The following is a 23820-nucleotide window of genomic DNA, read 5'->3' as shown; positions in this document are numbered from 1 at the left end:
TCGAGGAAGTTTTTTTTTCTTAATGGAGAATGGGACTGGGAATAGGAGAGGGAGGGTGGAGGTGGAGTGGGAGTCGGGGTAGGAAGACAGGTATGATGGGAAGAATCACTATATTCCTAAAGTTGTACTTAGGAAATTTGTACTCATTAAATAAATAGTTTCTTTGGGAAAATAAAGAAAATAAATTGAGTGGAAAAAAAGAGTAGAGGAAGAAGAAACAGAGGAAAAAAAGACTTGAAGAGATATGCTTTTTTTTAAAGGCATTGGCTTTTTATTTTTAAAAATTATTTATTTATTTATTTGAAAGGTCGAGCAACAGAGAAAGAGAAAGGAGCAAGAAATGGAGATCTTGCTGCCACTGGGTGCTCCCCAGATGGCCACAGCCAGGGGAAGCTAGGAGCCAAGAACTCAATTCAGTTCTCCCCACATGGGTGGCACGAACCCAATACTTTATCATCTGCCTTCCAGGTGCATTGGCAGGAAGCTGGATTGGAAGAGGAGAGGATACTCAATCCTAGGCACTCTAATGATGTGATGCAGGCATCCTAAAGAACAGCTTAACTACTGCACCGTAACACTGCCTCTCTTTGTTATTATTGGTAAAATATTATATAGTGTTTGTAATTAATACTCAGTTTGTATGAATACCATCCAGATATCTGAATAATGATCATAATTCGTTCCAAAGATTCAAAATAGGAGACAAAAAATTCTGAGTCAAAAAGCTGTAACCATATTGCAAAAGTACTCTGAATAAAAAGTGCTATATTGTCCGATCCTTTAACGGAGTCCATTCTAAATATAATTTTTCTTAAATTGTGTATGGGTGAGTGAAAATAGATGCTGGAAATTTTTATTTTTATTTTTTTTTTGACAGGCAGAGTGGACAGTGAGAGAGAGAGACAGAGAGAAAGGTCTTCCTTTTGCCATTGGTTCACCCTCCAATGGCCGCCGCGCTGCGGCCGGCACACCGCGCTAATCTGAAGGCAGGAGCCAGGTGCTTCCTCCTGGTCTCCCATGGGGTGCGGGGCCCAAGCACTTGGGCCATCCTCCACTGCCTTCCCAGGCCACAGCAGAGAGCTGGCCTGGAAGAGGAGCAACCGGGACAGAATCCAGCACCCCGACCGGGACTAGAACCCGGTGTGCTGGCGCCGCAGGTGGAGGATTAGCCTAGTGAGCCGCGGAGCCAGCTAAATTTTTTTTTCCTTTTAAATACTCAACCCTTTCTGAGGTATGGGCCGTGGACATGGAGGTTAATCTCATTGCTCAGATTTGGACATCACCATGTGTGCGGTTTCTTTAATCCTCTTCTAGCTATCAAAATGGATTTAGCAGTTGGCATCCTCTTTTTTCTGTCTAGGGCAATTGGAGCTTTGTAGCATTTGGCCTGGTAGCACAGCAATCTTGCCTCCCCAATTTAGGATCATCATGGGGCTTAAAACGATGTCATTGTGGACTTCATGTGGCTCCATTGTGGTCAGTGACAGTACCAGAGGCCCTGCTATGTTTATTCAGAGACCAGGAATTACATTCAGCCTCTGATTTAATTTTCTGTGACACATTGAGTCTATGTTTTACCCTACGGAAGACTACAGCTGTGTCCTGATTGTCTTTACCCTACCCCTTCCCTACCTTGTGAACTTCCTGTCATTGCCTTTTAAGGCACTGCAGTTCTTGCTGATTGTTTTGCATTGGAAGTAACCACAGCACAGTGAGATATACAGCTCTGTAATAGTCATCTAAAAAGAAAAAAAAGCAAATTTCATCCCAATAAAGGAACTGAGAACAGTTACACATATTGGGATCAGTGGTAGATGATCTGTTCCTGGGACTCATTTGATGTTTTTGTACTAAGTGGGAAACAAATCTCAGGCAACAGGAAGAGACTTGTGTAATGTGTACAATGACCAGTCTGAAGAGCAGTATTTACAGTGATAATCACCATATTCTGAGCCTAGTAAATATCTAATCTCATGCTAGGTACCAGAGTCACAGAAATACATTAGATAAGGTTTATATTTGAAAGAACTTGCAATTTCATAGGAGAGACAGATTGATAAACTGGTTTTCACACTGCAATGAAAACATCTCAGTGATGCCAAGAGGTATAGGGTGCTGTGAGCACCAGCGAGAGATCTATGTTAAGATTTTGTGAGGCAAAAATGCTAGGCTAGTTTTTCGAAAGAAATCACGTGTTTGACTCTTTTCTGTGGATAATTTGGCCTTTGTCCACTCCTTATAGTACTTTGTTTAAATGGTTTTCTACTGTTCTGTGCCTGATAGGTTCCTTTATCATTACACTGCTTTCTGCACTAAGACAATTACCACACTTATAATTAAATACTTGTTATATAATTTCTTAATTTTTGTTACTTCTACTAGATTGGAAATCTGTAAGGGTGGAGATCATGCCAGTCTTATTTGCTATTGGGTGTACATCATGGAGGTTGTAGGCACCCAATAAATATTGACTGAATTAATGATGAAATTATTACTCTTGTAGATTAGATTGTCTCAACAATATGTAGTCGGTCTAAGATTTAAGAAAGAGTAAGTCTGTAATATTGTGGGAAAAACATGCTGTGCTAGCTTGGTTGTCCTTGCAATGACATTGTTCAGTGGTCATACCTGTGTCCTTTATTAGGTTATGAGCTGTAGTGCAGAGCAGACACCTCCAACAGAGGCTTTCTCTGTATTATCTGTTGTATATTTTTTTGCCTAACGATTCCTCTGGGGGGCAGGGTCAAAACCAAGAAAATGGTGCTAAAAATGACTGATCTATTATTTTGATCCACAGTATATCACCCAACAGCTCTCTGTTCAAACTCAGTATGTGTTGTCTTTCTTTGTGACTATCAGGTTTACAAGGGCGTTGGAATAAACTAGATTCTTTTCTGGTTCAGCCATCCTGCATTGAGTGTACCAGATGTGAGGCTGAATCTTTTTACATTCTCTCCATTTGCTTATTAAGGGTCAGGATCCGGAGTTGAAGAGATATGTGATGAGACCTTACAGGAGTGTATCTTTTGAGTTCACCATTCTATTCCTAAGCACCTAGAAAAGTGTTAGTTGCCTAATAATAGGTACTCCATATATATTTGAATGAATGCATTTGTGGCTTCCATAGCACGCATGGCTGTATTTCGTTGGCTGGTATCTAATTTTCTTCAGATACCTACCTTCCACTATCTTCTCAACAAGATGCTCCCTTATCCATATACCTGGCCCCATTCTTCTAAGTCAGTAAAAAAAGGGAATTGAAATGTTTTCTGTTCATCTTTTTAGGGATAGTGAGTTCTTGGTTAGGTGGAAAGATTGCTTATGAAATTGAGACTGAAGCAGCTTTTTAAAAATATAGGTTAGATGCAAAGGGGTGTTTCTTTTCTCTTCATCCTCTCTGGAAATTTTGGGGCTTAGAAAATCCTAGGGTGTTGTAGTTGAAGATATCCTTACACATTCTACCACAGCTTTCTCATTATGCAGATGGGAAACAGAGGCCCTTACAGAGGACATAGCTTGCCGAAGATTATCTAGTATATTAGAACACAGCCCCCTCCACACTCTTCCTCCCTCCCTCCCTCCCTCCCTCCTCCCTCCTTTCCTCCCTCCCTCCCTCCCTCCTTTCCTCCTTTCCTCCTCCCTCCTTTCCTCCCTCCTTTCCTCCCTCCTCCCTCCTTTCCTGCATTGTTTTTAAAGGTTAAATAATTCTGGAAAGAAGAGTTAAGAAAACAGCAAAACTTTTTTAAAAATAGGGTCACATTGTGTCAACAATTCCAATCATGTAGGACACTTCTGTTATAACCCTCTTGGGAACAGCACTTTGCAAGTTTGTGAAGATTTTACAATAGGGCCTCACAAATTTTTCAGAATTCCAAACTCTTGTCCTAGCTCAAAAGGAGAAAGCTGCTGGAATTTAATAGATTTGAAATTTTCATCTTTTATGGGAACAAATGCCAGAAGAATTGCAGTAGTCTTTGGAGAAAGATTCTGGCCCCATTCTCCCAACAATGTATGCATCTGACAGCTGGCCCATCATTCTGTATTTAGACATAATCTGTGGGATTACAGAATGGTTTCATTTCTTTTAAAGCTATTCTGCAGAAATGTAAAATGTGTAGAAAATCGTTTTTTGTTGAAGCAGTTTGGAGACCATTTAGTACATAGATTAAAAAGAAAAAATGATTTTTATTTAATCACTATTGTGGAAACTTAAATCCACATGTTTCATCTTAAAGTCACTTTCCAGTTTTGACCTGATTCTAATTCAAGAGAAACAAATGCTGAAATGCAGAAATAGTAGGTTTTGTTTTGTTTTACCATTTTTTCTGTTGTATTACCAATCTTCATTTTATTCTTTTTGGTTTATGGAAGGTAGAATATATATAGTGCTTTAAAACTGATTTATAATAAACATCCATTGAGCATGTACTGCTATTTATTGAACATCATCTATATCCTAGGAACTGAGTGTCTGATACATTAGGTCATTCACTTTATACTTCACAGTAGCTCTAAAAGGTGGTATCATCATTGTATATGAAAAAACTGAGAATCGTAACAGTTTACTAACTTGTCCAAGGGTCAAAAGTGTGAAAAAGCAAGAATGGGAACCCAGGTGTGTCTGATCTCAGAATCCGTGTTCTTTCCCCTGTGGTATCCTCCACTGGTTTAAGAAGCTAATTGGAGGAACTGGATGCGTAAGTTCAGAAATATGTAGTAATTCTAAATATAATTTTTGAGAAACTTAATTTTAGCTATAGTGTTATAATAAAGGATTCATGTAAAACAATGTAATTATAAATATCCATTTTGATCTAGAACTGTCATTTGTAGGTTCTGTTACTTTCTCTGTTGATTACATGAATGAAAAAAATTGTTCCTTTGGAAATGGCTCTTGCTTTTTATTCATAAATGTTTATAATTTGACAAAAATTTAATAAAATTTTTTTAAAAAATTTAAATTTAATAAAATAAAATTTGAAGGACAAAATTAGTGTCACTGGTTAATTCTTTGTGCCAATAACTGTTCTAAAAAAAATCATGGAAATGATTTATAACTTGGCAGGCATGATTTTGTTGTTCGGATTGGAATGATTAAGAATCTGCAACTACAGTAGTGTTGTTTACCCAACAATGTACACAGAACAATGTGTTAAGATGAAAGGAGAAACCACTCTATTCTCCTAGGAAGTGGAGGAAGTGAAAAGAAGCAAGACCTCTTGAGAAAATGAGAGGCCTATCAGATAAAACCTTGATTGCTCTGGAAAATGTCCTGCGGGTGGGGGGTAGGCACTAAAAGTGTAGAGTTGTTAGGTCCTAGCTCTGTCTGCTTGGACATTGGTCTCCCCTCTTTTGAGCCTTTTTTTTTTTTTTTTTTTTTTTTTTGCTGGTAAAATGGTGGTACTAATATCTTCTCACAAACTTTTTCTGAAATCATGGATTTACTTTTAAATGGTCAAGATGAAATGTGTTTTGAAATTACCTGAATTGCAACATTTACTAATGATGTAATTCTAACAGTAATTATATGTAAATAACCTGCTGTCACACTTAGTTGCAGGAAAGTATCTTTTTGTTATAAAGTTGGTTTCTACTTGGCCTGTTTTACCCCACTTAAAATTGAGTTTAATTGGCCTAACAGGATATAATTCTTGGTTCATTACTGATCATTCTACAGGTTCCTGTCATTGCTTAGTAGACTGTCACAACAGTAGAAAATGCAGAATTAGTTTGCCTTTTAACTGTATGTATTTGTAGAAAGAACACTGTGTATTAAAGATGAATTCCTGAAGGGCCACAAGAGATGGGAAAGCAGAATTATTGCCCAGGAACAACAGCCTCTTGGCCTGGCTTTCGCTTGACTGGGCACTTACACCTGAAGAGGTCAGTATGGAGAGAATGAACTGTCTTGTTAGCGCTTGGGAAACAGTAGCCAGAGTTATCCTCATCCCACATACACATTAGCTCTCCACCCATCTACATTTAGCTCATTGGATTCACCGTATTTTCTGTTGTTTTCCTTTAAAAAATTTTTTTTTTCAGCTAAGTCTCATTTGCTGACATGTTGTTTTTTACATAGAAACTTTTGCTAAAATAGGACGGCTCATTTTGTTGTCCTGAAAACCCCAAAGCATGTGGCTTTGCAAGACATATTTGGTGCTTCTTGTTTTCTGTTGTTGGAGCTTTTAGCCATTCTGCATTTTGTGTGTGCAAGAGAAGGGAAAGAGGTAAATTTATTTCATCACATACACCAGTTTTGGTGGGGGTAAGAAGGAGGGAAGAATAGAGATTATTTAATATGGCTATCCTGTAGTCAGAGACAGGTTGACAGATTGCTGGAGTCAGATCTGGGTTCTGTTTGCAGCTCCATCACATTCTAGTTGTGTAACCTGTGTGAACATCTCCTTTCTCAAAGCTCAGTTTGTCATTTGCAGAGTGGAAAACATTGTATTTGTCTTACAGAAATTAAATGTTGGATGGAACAATACTATATATGTGAAAATCTAGTACAATGCCTAGCACGTAGGAAGTGCTCAGTAAATATATTCCTTTCTTCTGAAAGCATTTTTACAAGTAGAACATTAGTTTGTACATTTATAGAGCAAATATGTATTAATCACCTCCTGTAAAGATAGCTTTTCAATGATCCTTTGTCCTTAAGCTCCATTTATTACTGGGGAAAAGCCTTTCAGTTTCAAGTCTCTGTCCTGAAAGTGACTTTTTGGAACATACGAAATTTGTAAATCAGAATCTGTCATGCTGGAGCAAAAAGAGCTCTGTAAGATAAACCTCTGGATTTAATTTATCTGTGATATTTCTTCCTCTTACTATAGGATGGTCATTGTGAATTCTAAACAGAACTAGATCTTAGATGTATTTAGTCAGGGTTTTCCATAAAAACAAGACCCGTAGAATGTGTAGATAGATGGATGTATGAAGATTAATGTTAAAAATATGACTCATGAAGGACCACTATTGTGGTACAGTGAATTAAGCCACTGCTTACAACAATGGCATCCCCTATCAGACTGCTGGTTCGAGTCCCAGATGCTCTGCTTCCAATCCAGCTCCCTGCTAAAGCATATGGGAAGGCAGCAGAGGATGGCCCAAGTACTTGGGCTCCTGCCACCTATGTGGGAGACCCAGATGCCATTCCTGGCTCCTGGCTTTGGCTTGGCCCAGCCCCAGCCACAAGATCTTTTTCTCTCTAACTACCTTTCAAATATATAAATAAATCTTTTTTTTTTTTTAAGTATGACTCCCACAATTATGGAGGTCGACAAATCTAAAACCTGCTGTGAAGTTTAGTAGGTTGAACACCTAGGGAAGTCTGCACTACTGTTGTACTCTGAAGGTCTGCAGGCCAGACCCCCAGGAGAGCTGATGTTCCAGTCCAAGTCTAAGGGCATTCTACTAAAGAATTCGTTCATGCCAAGTCTAGTACCTGCTAACACTAACCGATAGAATAAATAAAGGGGAGAGTGATCCAACATGGGAAGTGAGATACTCAGCAGACTCATAGAATGGCAGGTGTCCTAAATAGCACTCTGGCCTCAGAATCAGCCCTAAAGGCATTCGGATCTGGCTGAAAAGCCCATGAGAGTATTTCAGGCATGGAAAGCCAAGACACTCTGGCAAAAGATCTCTGTGAGTGAGATCCCAGTGGAAACAACAGGTCTTCAAAGAAGGAGGTACCTTTCTCTGAAGGGAGGAGAGAACCTCCACTTTGAGTATGACCTTGTCTAAACAAGATAAGAATCGGAGAACTCAGAGGGCTTCCATAGCCTTGGAAACTCATGACTGGAGCATAGGGAGATCACTGATGCCATAGACAGGAGTGTCAATTGGTAAAGTCAACAACAGGAGTCACTGTGCACTTACTCCTCATGTAGGATCTCTGTCCTTAATGTGCTGTGCATTGAGATTTAATGCTATAACGAGTACTCAAACAATATATTTCACTTTGTGTTTCTATGGGGGTGCAAACTGTTGAAATCTTTACTTAATGTATACTAAACTGATCCTCTGTAAAAAAAAAAAAAAAAAAAGAAAGAAAGAAAGAAATTATCAACTCCCAACTTGACTCTCACTGGGATTAAACATGACAATAGGTCTGATCTGATTTCATCATCATTTAAAAAAAATCATCTATTATTTTTCACTTTATGTTTCTGTGTGGGAGCAAACTGTTGAAATCCTTACTTAATGTATACTAAGCTGATCTTTTGTATATTAAGATAATCGAAACCGAATCTTGATGTGAATGGAAGGGGAGAGGGAGTGGGAAAGGGGAGGGTTGTGGGTGGGAGGGACGGTATGGGGGGGAAGCCATTGTAATCCATAAATCGTACTTTGGAAATTTATATTCATTAAATAAAAGTTAAAAAAAAAAGAATTCGTTCATGCATGAGAAAGACTGTCTTTTTGTTCTATCTTCATCTGTTTGGATGAAGCTAACTCATGTTATTGAGAGCAATCTGCTTTGCTCAAAGTCAACTGATGTAAATGTTAATCTCATGCAAAAAACACCCTATCAGGTATACTCAGGATAATATTTGGCCAAATATTTGGATACCTCATGTCCCAGCCAAGTTGACACTTATTAACTATCATACTAGTCTAATGAAGTATACATAGGGTTTAATGAAGGATATAAGATGTAGAGAGTCTTGCAGAATTGATAATCATTATATGCCTTATAGTAATAACAATATGACTACAGCTGTTTACAGAGTATTTTCACATATATTATCCCAACTGATTTCTCAGCAGCTCTTGTAAGCTTATCAGAATAGGGATGTAACCGCATTTGTCCAAGGAGGATACTAAAACCCAGGTAGATTAGGACACTTGCCCAAGATCTCATAGCCAATAAGTGGGAGAGTTTTAACTTGCCCCATTCCTATAACTTCAAGCTCAGGAATTTCCCCTTTGGCCAATCTGTGGCATCTGGGAAATCCTGTAAGTAGTTTTGAGTGCCCTGTGGATTTCTCCTTATAACTATAACTAGTGTTCTCCTTAAAACCATTTTGTGATAGTAAGTTAACCAAATATGTATTGGCAGAACCTAAAGATTTTGTTTTCAGATGACTTTAATGATACCCTGAGGTTGAAAGAAAGAAAGGCTAGTTAGCAGTAAAAAGAGTAATGTCAAAAAATAATTAGAGCAGGACAAATGGATTGTGCTGCCATGTTCAAGGCTGTTATTTCTGTAGGCAATGAGGAGGAAGGGCACTAATGCAATGTGACGGATCTGGAGCAAAACCCAGGGCACTCTGCAGACTGCAGACACTCAACCAATGGCAAGGCGCAAATCACAAGGTTTGATTGAATAATATTTGATATCTCCAAGAGTTGTTTCATGTTTTGTGTTTTTGAGACACTAATTGTTTCAGGGGACCTATTTTCTTGATTTGAGCTTTAGGAAAACAGCTTCATAGACCTATGAAGGTAGTCAGGATGTCCTAAGATGACTCCTCTCCTCGCATTCTGTCCCTGCACATCTCCAGGCTGGGCAGAGAGACATGATGCTAACAAGAATTTTGGAAGATACCTAACAGGAAACTAATTAAAGTGGTTAGATATTACCTAATAAGAGAGACAATAAAATAGAGAAAAGGAGTCTTTGAAATATTCAGGTTGGTATTAGAAAATTGGCCTGAAGGATGATGTTTGGATTTGCTAGTCCACCTGACAGATGGCTGTGATCCCACTGCTGCCACCATGTACAAGGAAACTGCTATAGCCCTCAATATTAGAACATCCATCATTTAGAAGGAAATCTTCACAAAGGGAGGAGTAGATTAACTGCTCCCTACCATACCCTTGAAGGCTCGCACTCTGCTGCTACCACCATGGCTTGTGCCTTACTACTCATTCCCAGGTTTGTATTTTAGCTCTGCCCTTTACTAGATATTTGACCTTGGAAAACTTACCAAAGCTCCCTGAGCCTCAGTTTCTTTGTCTCTAACATTGGGATAATGTATTTCCAGATGTTTTTGTGAGATTGTGGTGAGATGGTACATATAAAGCTTTTAGCACTCATGCCACATACAAAGAAAAGCCCAATAAGGATAGAAGAAAAAGTGTGGGGGAGAGGAGAAGCTTAAGTTGTTCACCAAATGAGCATCAGTGAGAGGAGTTAGACATCTATTCTTCTGTAATCCTCTGGTCTAAGCAGAAATAAATGATTCTTCCTTCAGAGTACTATATTAAGCTGGGATAGGGCTAGAATGGTTAAACGAGGCTTTCTCTATTTATTACTCAGGGGATATGAAGAAATTAAAAAGTATTATGATTCTAAATCATACTAGGCAATGTATATATTGTCCCTTATGGTTTTATTGAAGGCATTGCCTTTCCTTCCTAGCTCTTGGCTTGCTTGAAGTGTGTCCCCTGCATGTCATCCCCACCCCTTTGACTTCTCAGAAATGACCAAAGCGCAATTGTTGATGGCTTGCCTTTATATCCCTACCTTTTCTTCACTTCATTTTGACAGCTTTTTTTCTCTTCCTTGTAATGCCACGACCTCTGCAGAAGTGTGTCTGGTAAGAGGGCCAAAGAGAATCCTGTTACCCTCTACAGAGACTGACCTCTTCCTTGGCACTCTGTGAAGGTAAACAGTGTATTTCTGGATGGTTAGAACTATTCTCTGCCTGGTGGGTTGATGGCCCTCTTCATGATTATATACTTTGTGAATCTTCTGAGGGGCTCCAACAGCCATGACTTTATGGACTGTTTTTCACAGTTCATTTCTCTGTACATGAACCCATTTTAAAATAGAATTCATTTGTACTTTGTGCTGTGCTTGTGCAATATTCTGCATCTGAGAAGTCCATCCTCCCTTTAGTTCCCTCTTGGTCCTAAAGCCAGAGTTGAGCTCAATTTCGTATTCTTTTTTTTTTTTTTTAAGTTTTCTAGTGCTTTTCTTGGTCTGCCCAGAACTCAAACCATCCTCTTGTGAGCATATGGCTTTTTCCTGGTATCCTTTACTTTTGGTAGATATCAAAATCCTGAAGAATATAATATCAGATATGTAAACAAAGGTTCTTAATATGTTTTATAATGGCCCAGAGTTTATGATTGTCTGAATTTACACCTTTTCTAGTTACCAGCTAGTTCTTTGGGCTTTCTCTTCAGAGAATGTTGCTAGGTAAACTTATCTCAGCTGTGTGTCAAGATTTGGCATGAAGTATTTCAGCCAACATTTTAAGAACCTTGATCTTCTTGCAGTGATAAACAGAAAATACCAGGGGAACTTTGCTATTTTGCCTTTCTGGACCTATTTTCCCATCTGGAAGATGTAAGCAAGAGAGATCACCTATGTTGTCAACTCAGTTTACTATGAAAAGCACATAATTTTACACAAAGAACCAATTCTTTTCTGCTATAGTTCTCTAAACCTAGTCCATATAAACTAGAGAAAAAAATGTGGGGAAAATATTGATTAATTATGCCAGGCTTTTTTTTTTTTAATTTTCATAGTTACTTGCCTGGTTCTGGAGTGCTCTGTAGAAACTGCAGGTGCAGGTATGGTGGCTTTTTGTACACTTTAGCAAACTGTTTGGTAAAAATGTATCATTTGCCTTCCCCTACCCCCTAAATATAGCTTATGGTTTGAATTTTATCTGTTGAAATTTTTCTCCAGTTTTTCTGTACAAAATAAAATGCAGTATGAATTTAAAATATGTTGTAGTTGGGGCAGGCATTTAGCCAAGTGCTTAAGACACCTATGTTGGGCCACCTTTGTGGCATAGTGGGTAAAGCCTCTGTCTGTGATGCCAGAGTCCCATATGGGCTCCAGTTCAAGTCCCAACTGCTCCACTTCTGATCCAGTTCCCTGCCAGAGCACCTGGGAAAGCAGCAGAGGATGGCCCAAGTGCTTGAGCCCCTGCGCCCACATCAGAGACAAGGAGGAAGCTACTGCTGTTGTAGCCATCTGGGGAGTGAACCAGTAAATGGAAGATCTCTCTCTGTCTCTCTCCCTCTCTCTGTAACTCTGCCTTTCAAATAAATAAATCAATCTTTATATATACACATATATATGTATATTATTTTATTTTATTTAAAAAGACAACTATGCCCCATGTCAGAGTTCCTGAGTTTGATGAATGACTAGCTCCTGACTCCAGCTTCCAAGTCTGGGAGGCAGTGGTGATGGCTCAGGTAATTGGGTTCTTGTCACCTACATGGCAGACCTGGGTTGAGTTCCTGGCTCCCTGCTTCAATCCAGCCCAGGCCCAGCCCTTGTGGGCATTTGGGGAATGAACTTGGCAGATGGGAACCTCCTTTCTGTCTGTGTGTCTCTCAGAGTGAACTGGTGGATGGGAGCCCTCTATCTGTCTCTATCTCTCAAGGAAGTAAACATTTTTTAAAATAATAAAACTAGGATTATCCCTGGCCAAGTACATATATTTTTATAATTATTATTTATATATAATTTAAAAATAAGTGTGTATATATATATAAACTCTACTGGGTGCTGAGCGCTATATGAGTTACTGAAAATGAAATTTTTAATGATCTCAGTTTTAGCCAGACTGTGTAAGGAAAATAATAACATCTTTTATGTCAAATTGTTAGGTATGCATTATTTTTTTTTTTTTTTTTTTTTTTTTTTTTGACAGGCAGAGTGGACAGTGAGAGAGAGAGACAGAGAGAAAGGTCTTCCTTTGCCGTTGGTTCACCCTCCAATGGCCGCCGCGGCCAGCGCACCGCGCTGATCCGATGGCAGGAGCCAGGAGCCAGGTGCTTTTCCTGGTCTCCCATGGGGTGCAGGGCCCAAGCACCTGGGCCATCCTCCACTGCACTCCCTGGCCACAGCAGAGGGCTGGCCTGGAAGAGGGGCAACCGGGACAGAATCCGGCGCCCCGACCGGGACTAGAACCCGGTGTGCCGGCGCCGCTAGGCGGAGGATTAGCCTAGTGAGCCGCGGCGCCGGCCAGGTATGCATTATTTTTAAAATTTAAGAATTCTAGAATTTTTGTTGAACTTTGGAGGGAAAAGCCCCTATCAGTATCAGCTATTTTGTAGCCACTGTTGGGTGATTATCCCTGGAATCATGCAGTCTTTGTGTATTTTTACTGCCACATTTATTGATTTAGTTGTGTTTTAGAACTGTACTCTGGCTGCCTTATTTCCTAGAAGTAGCTTTGGGCTAGCCTGAACATCATTTTCCCTTTCTCTCCAAATAGTATGGTCCTTACTCTGTCTACCCCACATGATGTTTATGAGGATCAAATAGGATGATGCAAGTTAAAGTGCTTTTCAAAGGCAAAGCGTTATATGCATGTGATCATAAAATTATGCATGAATTGTAAGGACATATTTTTAAACCATTTAAAAAAACAGCTTTATTGGGCATAGTTTGCATATCTTGTAATTCACTTTGTATAATTTAGTGATGTTTAGTAAATTTACCAAGTTGTGTCAGCCATCACCTAAATCAGTTTTAGAACATTTTCATCATCCCAGGAAGAATCATTGTACCCCTTAACTGTTAACGCCCATTCCCACCCTCAACTCCAGGTGATTCTGCTCTGTACTCTATAGATTTGCCTCTTCTGGGCATGTCATGTAAATGGAATCATACAGTATGTGTTTTCTGATACCTTGTTTCTTTCATTTTGCATAATAGTTATTAGATTTTTCCATAGATAAGTAATCGGTTTCTTATTGCTGGATAGTATTCTATTGTATAGAAATACCATACATTTTTGTCCATTTACAATTGTTTCCATTTTTTTTTTACTATTATAGATAATACTATTAATGAACGTTCACATGCAAATATCTGTGTAAACATATATTTTCATTGCTTTTGGACATAAGGTTACATATTTCCATTACAAAAGCACATGTTATAAAAAAGTTGTTATATACAGAATTATAAAACTTGATAAGCTGGGGAGCAGACATTTAGCCTAGTGGTTGTTGCAGTCATCCCACGTCAGAGTACCTGAGTTCAGCTCCTGGCTCTGACTCCCAAGTCCAGCTTCCTGCTACTGTAAATCCTGGGAGGCAGCAGTGATGACTCAGGTAACTGAGTTCCTGCCACGCATGTTGAAGACTTTGATTGTGGGCCTGGCTTTGGCCTTGGCCTAGCCAGGCATTCAAGGAGTGAACTAACAGAGAGGAGATACTTCTGTCTCTTTGTCTCTCTCTAATAAATAAGTAAATAAGATTTTTAAGATTTAAGAATTTTGTAAATTAAAGTTGCCTGCCTGATACCACTTCTCAGAGGTAATGATGTTACTAATAAACATTATCTTAAATAGTGTTAGTAATAAAACAACATCTTAAATCATGTTAAATAATAATATCCTCTGAATTTTCTGAGCATTTTCTCTATGGTAGGTACTGTGCTGCTATATAAAGTATTTTCAGTTAAATTACTTCTTATATATATGAAATAAATTAGTTTTCCTTATTACCTTTTGAAATTAATACTTCTCACCACCCCTACCCCCCATTTTGTGAATAAATAAAATGAAGTTGGCAGGTTAAGTGTAAAGTCACATTTCTAATAAATGATATAGCCAGAATTTCAATATGGACAAGTCTAGTGTGTATTTTACTTCCAAATTTTCCTAAAAATATGCTCATTATATCACCTGTTTAAGTGGCGGTAACTTTTCCATCATGGTGCCAGTAAAGGAATCAAGGACAGTGCTGGATGTTGCTGGTTGTGAATTACCCCAGTTGTCTTGCAGGAGGTGGAATCTGTTCTACCTCCTAACTCTTGGGAGGCCTGGTTTTACACTATGGATTTTGTCTTTGTCTTTGGTCATCCGCTTCCTTTCTGCTTCCAGGCTTGAGGTCTGGATCCTGAGGCCCTGTTAGCCTGGGAGGGTGCTGCCCTCTACTGGTGGGCTGCGGGGTACCCTTAGCTGTTCAGATGAGTCTGATCACTAGGCACAAAGCTATTTGGAGCCAGATTCATAAAGCTTTCTCTGATCTTCAATTTCATGACCCAGTCCAAAGACTTTTTCAGCAGACATCAGAAAGTATACAAGTACAGAGACTTTCATTATAGCATTATCTGTAGGGCAAAAAGATAATTACTAGATGTTTAATACTAAGCTAATTGTGTTTCCATCTTGGGGGGAATGGTTTACAGGAGTTAAAATTGACTCTGTAAAAGACAATATAGAAGAATGAAAGTATTTATTACAAAACAAAGCCTAGGAAGAATATACCAATTGTAGTCATAGAAAGATATATTTTATGGAGGATAAAGGGTAACCTTTAATCTTAAAACTAGTTAAAGCTGGAATGATTTTCTTTGATGTTAGTATTGTTAGTAAATGATGGGGGAGGGATGGACTGACTAAATGATTGAAAGCCTGATTAAAATCTACAATGAGGGACTGGCACTGTGGCACAGCAGGTTAAGCTGCTGCTTCCAGTGCTAGCCCATCCCTAGCTATTGCGGCCTTCTGGGTGTAGTGAACCAGTGGATGAAAGATTCTCTTTCTCTCTCTCTCAAATAAATAAAATTAAATTAAAAAAATCTAGACTGGGCCGGCGCCGCGGCTCACTAGGTTAATCCTCCGCCTAGCGGCGCCGGCACACCAAGTTCTAGTCCCGGTCGGGGCACCGGATTCTGTCCCGGTTGCCCCTCTTCCAGGCCAGCTCTCTGCTGTGGCCAGGGAGTGCAGTGGAGGATGGCCCAGGTGCTTGGGCCCTGCACCCCATGGGAGACCAGGAAAAGCACCTGGCTCCTGGCTCCTGCCATCGGATCAGCGCGGTGCGCCGGCTGCAGCGCGCCGGCCGCGGTGGCCATTGGAGGGTGAAGCAACGGCAAAAGGAAGACCTTTCTCTCTGTCTCTCTCTCTCACTGTCCACTCTGCCTGTCCAAAAAAAAAAAAAAAAGAAGAAGAAGAAGAAAAAAATCTAGACTGAGTCTTACAAAATGAGCAGGCATGGTCTAAAAGTCTGTGACCCCAACTATGTATGCCTGCTTCAGTGGCCTCTTAGCAGTCTGTTAAGTCATATCATTGAGACTCTTGTAGTTAAGCATTTATTGTAAGTGCCTTTTGATTAATTTCTCTTTTTAATAACAACATCATAATTATGGAACTATTCTTTTAATAAAAATTATTTTTCATTTTATTCAAAAGGCATCCGCTGGTTTACTCCCCAAATATAATAGCCAGGAGTGAGCCACACCAAAGTAAGGAGACCAGAACTCAATCTGAGTCTCCCGCATGGCTGGCAGGGACCCAAGTACTTGGGCCATCTTTTGTTTGCTACCTCCCAGGATGCACATTAGCAGGAAGTTGTATTCAAAGTGGAGGAGTCTGAACTCGGACCAGGCACTCCATTATGGAATGTGGTCATCCCATGCGGTGTCTTAACCTGCTGCACCAAAAGTCTGCCCCTGAAACTGCATTCTGTATGTAGTTTTTAATGTTAATATCTTAACCTGGAAGTTAACAGTTCTTCTTATGCTGTATTTATCCAAGAATTCTCAAAGTCACTTGATACAGGATCCAGGCTGTCCAATATTATATTAACTTGATCTGAACAGAGAATCTAGTGCAGCTCAAGTGTCTTATTTGTGCAGAAAATGAACTTTACCAGGACTAACTAAAGGCTATTAAAAGTGCAAACCAGGCTCTGAATACACAGTTAACATCATTAGTACTAAAAGGATGGCAAGTAAAATTTCTAAGCTGTTTTCCAGGAATAGACTGGCAAAACTTGTGATAATGCAAGTTGATTATCTCTTGCAAAGAAGACACAGTGTTTTGGAGGGTCTGTTTGGGGGCAGAGTTGTTAAGACTAAAAGCATCCTAGAAAGCCAAATTTCAGTGTGGTGGCCAGTTGATTGAGGAGGGTTTGTGATGATCTTATCTTTGCAATCATTTTTATGTTAATTTGAGAAGGGGATTTCTGCTTATAGTGGTGGATTTTGTCTATGCCAAGATAGCCTGAGTCAAAGTTTATTTTTAAGATCTGCTCTCTTGGGGCCAGCACAGTGGTGTAGCCCACCAAGTCTCTGCCTGTGGCACCAGAATCCAATCCCATAAGGGCGCTAGTTCAAGTCCCAGCTGCTCCTCTTCCAATCCAGCTCTCTGCTATGGCCTGGGAAAGCAGTGGAAGATGACCCAAGTCCTTGGGCCCCTGCACCCATGAGAGAGACCTGGAAGAGGCTTCTCACTCCTCGTTCCTTGCTCCTAGCTTCAGCTCAGCTCCAGCCGGCTGTTGTGGCCATCTGTGGAGGGAACCAGTGGGTGAAAGACCTTTCTCTCTGTCTCTCCTTTTCTTTGTCTGTAACTCTGCCTCTCAAATAAATAAATAAATAAATAAAATCTTTAAAAAAAAAAAAAAGATCTGCTCTCTTCAACCTGTTGGACTTGTCCCTCTGGCTATTGCTAGCTTTATCCATCTTTCTTCCCACAAACCATCACTGCCCATCTTCGATTCTATCATTTATGCATTAAATATGGCAAGTAGCTAATCTGATAAGCCACTCATTACTTTTAGAAGAATACCTGGGGCCAGTTGTTGTGGAGAATATGTGAATGCTTAATCAGGTTCTTCAGCAAATAAGTCCTGTGATCTTGAAAGTTTTCAATTCTATCTAGTAGGAACCAGAAAAAATTCTTGGCCCTGTATAAGCCCCAGAGATTGTTCCCTCAGCTTCTTTTGGGTGGTTCTTTCCCCAGCTTTGGAGAGTTTCTGCTTTTCATAAATTTTTGTTTCTTGTTTACATGTTTGAAAGAGACAGAAGAGAGCGCTCTTCCATCCAGTGTTCCACTCTCCAGGTGCCTGTAGTAGCTGGGGCTGAGCCAGGTTGAAGCCACAAGTGTGGACTCAATCTGTCTCCCTTGTGGGTGACATGAACCCATCTAGTTGGAGTATGACCTGCTGCCTCCTGGCGGGTACACTAGCAGGAAGTTGGCACTGGAATGCAGCTGGGACTGTGCTACGGCACGCAGGTGTCCCGATCAGCTTCCTATGCCAATTGCCTGCTCCAGTAGTCTTCTTTTGTACATGCACTAATCAGTCCTTAGCTGAATACTTGAAGACTAACCCTCTGCAGACCTCAGTCATTGTCTCTTCTTAAGGCTTCTCCCTTCTGGCCCTCTGACTGGCAACTTGCAATTGCTCTGACCTCCTGACCTCCCAGCTCCAAATTCTGAACTCTGAAAGATTGTTGGACTCTATCTGAGCCCTGCCTTGGGTGCTCCAGCCGGAAACTCCTAGGCAGTTAGGAGAGACGTTCACAGGGCTAGTGTGTTTGTTCTTCTTTCTCAGGAATCACTGTCCTTTGCCTTCTGAAATCCAGTACCTGAAAATCATTGTTTTACATACTTTATGTCCAGTTCCATACTTGTCTCAATCAGGAGACCAAACATGATCCCTGTTACTCCATTTTGACCAGAGGTACAGGAGTATATTTACAAAGTTTTCTGTACTTCTAAGTATACTTAGATTCATAAAAGAAACCAAACTGAACTTTTTTTTTGCATTAACAATATATCCTAGACTACTTTATATGCTGATACATTAAAAGTTTACCTCACTTCATTCTTTGTAAAGCAACATATGAGAGTACTTCGAAATATTTGGAAAAGATGGAATTAAAGGTACATTTATTTTGGTGCAAAAAAATTTGAACCCATTCATACAAAGAATCTTCAAAAAGCTAATGAGATGCATATTATGAAAAGACTGTACATGGATTTCAAATATTTTTTGCAATAATATGAAGTTGTCTTTTTAAAAAAATTCTTTTTTCTTTATTTATTTTCTTTATTTTAAAGGCAAAGTTACAGAGAGAGAGAGTGAGGGAGAGACAGAGAAGTCTTCCATCCACTGGTTCATTCCCCAGATGACTGCAAAGGCCAGGGCTGGGCCAGGCCAAAGCCAGGAGGTGGACCTTCACCTGGTATCCCGCGTGGGTGTAGGTGCCCAAGCAGGGGCCCATCTTCTGCTGCCCTCCTAGGCCACCAGCAGGGAGTTGGGTCACACGTGGAACCTCTGGGACATGAACCAGCATCTCTCTGGGGTGCTGGCATCTCAGGCAGCGGCTTTCCCACTAAGCCACAGCACCTGCCCCAGAAACTTACCTTTTAATAACATTTTCCATAAACATTTTGAAGTATCCTTATGTATTACATAGATTTAGAGCTATTACAACCACCCCTCTATGAATTGCAAAGTTTTTTTTTGAGGGATCCATTGTTTAAAAAAATTTTTTGCCACTACATACAGTTCTTTTATGAATATTTTTCATTCCTATATAAATATTTCTGTAGGTACATGCCTAGATGTGAAATTGCTAGCTAATTGATACGTAATTTTTAAAAGGTTTGGTTTTAGTAATTAATAGGAGGGGCTGAAGTCCTTGGGCCCCTGAACCCATGTGGGAGACCTGGATGAAGCTTCTGGTTCCTGGCTCCTGGCTTCAGCCTGGCCCAGTCCTGGTTGTTGTGGCCATTTGGGGAGTGAACCAGTGGATGGAAGATCTCTGTGTCTCTCCTCTCTCTCTTTTGTAACTCTGCCTCTCAAATAAATAAATAAATGTTTAAAAGAAACATTTAAAAATAATCAACACCAAAAATGACCTCCCAGGGACAGGTATCTGGAAAAGTGACCTCCCAGAATATTGTACCATTTTATATAATAATTGTGTGATGAATAATACTACAAAAAGGGGGGACAACTCCACAAACCCTAAATTTCTACTTTACATTGACTGCGATAGGATATATAGGAGAGTTTACCTCTCCCTCATAGTAAAAGAATTATCATTAGATAATTTTTAATGGTATGATTTCTTGGCAGGCAAATTCTCAGATTTGCAATTCGTCCATCTGTTAACCTACATAGGTAACTCAGAAGAGAGGAATATCTGTGTGGTTACTTTGCATAATGCTCAGATGTAAGCTCCCTTTGCCCACATCCTTGTTCTGTTCACTTGGCTGCATTACCATTTAAATTCTGCAGAGATTGGCCGGCACCGTGGCTCCATAGACTAATCCTCCGCCTGTGGCGCTGGCACACCGGGTTCTAGTCCCGGTCGGTCGGGGTGCAGGATTCTGTCCTGGTTGCCCCTCTTCCAGTCCAGCTCTCTGCTGTGGCCCAGGTCCTTGGGCCCTGCACTCACATGGGAGACCAGGAGGAAGCACCTTGCTCCTGGCTTCAGATCAGCGTGATGCGCCGGCCGCAGCGTGCTGGCTGCAGTGGCCATTGGAGGGTGAACCAACGGCAAAAGAAGACCTTTCTCTCTGCCTGTCTTTCCTCACTATCCACTCTGCCTGTCAAAAAACAAAAAAATAAAAATAAAAACTACAGAGATGTTTGGACATATCTCAGTTCAGTATTTCCTGCAAGTTGTTGGTCTCTGCTTAGTCCTAGAACTGCTTTTCTCTGCTTTCCACATTGGAGTGTCCTCATACAGCTAAACTAAGGATGAGTTCTATGGATGGTCTGTATAAATCATGCTGTTTGTTCCAAATGAAGATCTACATTTATTTATCTTGGGTGGAATCTGAAAGTGAGAGGCGGAAGAAAGGAGTGGTTTAAGTAACCAGTGGAAATACCTCCTTTCTTGACATTTAGTTGTATTTCATTGCTTAGCTTCATTTGGAAACCTTACCAGAAGACAAGAGGCTCTGGAATACAAAGAGCAGAGCAGTATAGCTACAAAGCTCAACTATCACTTCCTCCAAGAATCCTTTCTGGACTTTGTGATTAATTCATCAAATAATGAAATATATAATAGGTACTAAGAGTGTAGTGGTGAGCTGCTCCTCCCCCACCCCCAGCTAAGACAAACACGTCTCTGAGCACAGCTTGTATTTTGCCCTTCTTCTAAGATAATATATCATCATCTCTCCCATTGGCTTCAGCTCCTCAACATAGGATCCTGACTCATTCCTCTTGACCCACCCACCCCTTCCTGGCACAGAATAGGGATTGCCTAAAGTTGACCTGCTATGGATGTTTGTATTCTTTGTCTTTAGTTCTAGAGCAAAGAAGGAAGAGGGATCTTTGATGGCTATTGTGTGTGACCTCTCCCCTACAGATGTCTGAGCAAGTATTCTGTCTTGCTAGTAGGCTTAAGGACAAAGATTCTGATAGAGAACCTGACTCACTTCCTGGGAGTTAGAAAAATAATAACTGTTGGGACCCGTGCTGTGGCGCAGTGGGTTAACGCCCTGGCCTGAAGCACCGGCATCCCATGTGGGTACCAGTTCTAGTCCCAGCTGCTCCTCTTCCAATCCGGCTCTGCTACGGCCTGGGAAAGCAGTATAAGATGGCTCCAGTCCTTGGGCCCCTGCACCCACATGGGAGACCTAGAAGAAGCTCTTAGCTCCTGGCTTCGGATCAGCGCAGCTCTTGCTGCTGCGGCCAACTGGCGAGTGAACTAGCGGATGGAAGACCTCTCTCTCTGTCTCTACCTCTCTCTGTAACTCTGTCTTTCAAATAAATAAAATACATCTTTAAAAAAAAGGAAAATAATAACTGTTGCTATGTTTGCTGGGCTCATTCTGGATACTTAGGAATGTGATAAAAATTTTACATACATTCTCAACCAAACTGGCCTGATTTCAGTCTTTTTTTTTTTTTTTTTTTTTTTGGTAGGGGAGGTGAGGCTTAGAGAAATAAAGCAGCTCACTGTTTCTCACTGAGGGACCCCGAGCATATGTAACTGCAAAACCCACTGTCCGTACCCCTCCCTGCATGCAGGGAGTTTAGATGAAGGCTAAACTGTTGAATAACTTAGGAAGAAAATACTTCCTGGTGATATTTCAAAATAGTACTCTAACCAGAGATTGAGAATGAAAAGTTATTTGAAGCCAAAAGCACCTATCCCCTCAGTTTTGTATTGGTCTCTGAAATATCTCATTAATCCTTCCCCAGCCCTATCCCCCACAGAATAGCGAGGGTCTTTGCTGTTGTTGTTGTTACTCAGTTCTTTTTCAAACTGCTTATGAATTACCTGTTCTCCACTCTCAGGCCAGATAGCGTCCTGAGTCAGCTGCTGCCATCAGTAAGATTAACCATGTGCCTGGGGTGCCGCCTCATGGTCTCCACAAAAATGTTTAATGAGAAATTTAACATGTGAAGTGGGCACTCATATACGTATCCAGGAAAAAAAAAGATGGCAATAAGTACACCAAAATATAACTAGTGTTACTATAAATTCTTTCTAGATAATGGGATTAAAAGTGTTTTTTCTTATATTTTTGTTTTCTGTTGTTTATTTTTCCTACTGAACACATTGTTTTACAAGAAAAGAAATATCAGTCTAAATAATGTTAACTATGTTTATTGAGAATTTACTGTGCATTGTATTGAATATTTTTCATTAGATTATCTCTTTCAATTCTTACAGAGGCTCTAAGGTAATGCAAACAACATATTTTACAGATGAGGAAATTGAGACAGAAGTTACGCAATTTACCTAACATCACATAGTTAGTAAATTTGCAGGATTCAAAATCTGAATCAGATTTAACCAGTGACTTGCTTACTTTCCTTTAAAAGAAAAGAAATAGTCTTGTTTATGAAAATATTGGGACTGAGTTCCAACTCCAGGTTGACCAAGTTTGCTGTCCCCTGGACTGGAGTATGTAACTTAATCTCTGAGGTCTCTGTTCCCTTTACTCAACATGTTTAAAGGTCAAGCAGACAAAAGTGAGTTCCAAAGCCCTGAGTTGGATAATACAGAAATTCCTTGTATTTCAGGATTCAGTAGAGGCAGTAGGTTCTGGGAAGGAGCAGGAAAGCAGTGTTCCCTTCCCTCAGCTTACCAAGAAGTGGTAGGATGACTCTATCGATAATAAGATGCCCAAAACTTTTGGGTTAAGACCCTGCTGTTGGGATAGTGTGGGTATGATCCCGGTGGTCTTGGAATTTACTGAATTCACTAACATATGAGTGTAGTGCATGGATATATTCTTAAAGTTACTTGTAGATACTTTATGCTGTGTACTTATTTAATCAGTAGCCCTGGGGAGTAACTGTTTCCTTTTATTAGATGGGTAACCTGAGGTGAGATAATTGAAGTGCTGGGCTCAGGTTTACAAAACTAGTCCATGCTGTAAAGGTGGTTCAAAGCATGGAATTCCAGGCTACCTCTTATTTTAGTTGTTTCTGTAGAATTACAGATGTCTTAGAATCCGAGTTGTTATTTTTTTTTAATTCATCAAACATGAATCAAGTACCCGTTAGCACCATCCATGGTGGATACCAGGAAATCAGAGTTGAATCAGACCTGGTCTCCTACTCTTGGAATACTCACAGACCCATGGGCAAGTAAGCACACAATGGGATGAAACTGGAAATTCATTGGATTGAAATCTTTAGGGCTGGGAAGAATTGGGGAATATTTCTAGGATGCAATGCCTGAAGTGACTGAGAACTAAATAATTCATGGAAACTGGTCAGGCAGAAGGAACAGAGCACGCAAAGGCTCATTTGGGAAGCTGCAGATGGCCCTGTTTGGAGCGCTAGGAGTGTGAACCAGGTAAGGGCTCAGTCAGGAATGCTTTTGGGAGTTTGGGAAGGTGCTTTTTTACTGATGGTAGTGGAAAATTTTAAGTAGGGGGCCAAGGTTTTATTTTAGTTTTAAAATCCAGCCAGGGTAGAGAATTAGGTAGGGAAAGAGGAGCAGTATGAAGGAAAGAACAGTGGGAAAAAATGGGAACTAACAAGACATACCTATAAGAAAGCTCTTAAAGTAAGCCAGATGGGAGATAGTAGTTGCCAAGACTGTAAGAGCAGAAATGGAAACAAATAGATGGATTCAGAAGGATTTCTTTTACTTTTTATGTAACAAATGAGAAATATTTCATATTA

At 40.1% G+C, this 23820-nt stretch overlaps 1 protein-coding gene and 1 long non-coding RNA gene across 5 annotated transcripts in view; both read left to right on the top strand.

The window, feature by feature from the left end:
- NR6A1 (nuclear receptor subfamily 6 group A member 1) overlaps positions 1-23820 on the top strand; it is a 259827-nt gene that overhangs the window by 152730 nt on the left and 83277 nt on the right. The window lies entirely within an intron of this gene.
- On the top strand, positions 8265-21880 carry LOC138845200 (uncharacterized). Its single transcript, XR_011382054.1, has 2 exons — positions 8265-12582; positions 12945-21880. It is a non-coding gene; the product is annotated as an uncharacterized lncRNA (long non-coding RNA).

This window comes from Oryctolagus cuniculus, chromosome 1, assembly GCF_964237555.1.
Source record: "Oryctolagus cuniculus chromosome 1, mOryCun1.1, whole genome shotgun sequence".
Classification (NCBI taxonomy): domain Eukaryota; kingdom Metazoa; phylum Chordata; class Mammalia; order Lagomorpha; family Leporidae; genus Oryctolagus; species Oryctolagus cuniculus.
Note: the sequence above shows the minus strand (reverse complement) of the source record. Positions and strands in the feature narration are given on the sequence as shown.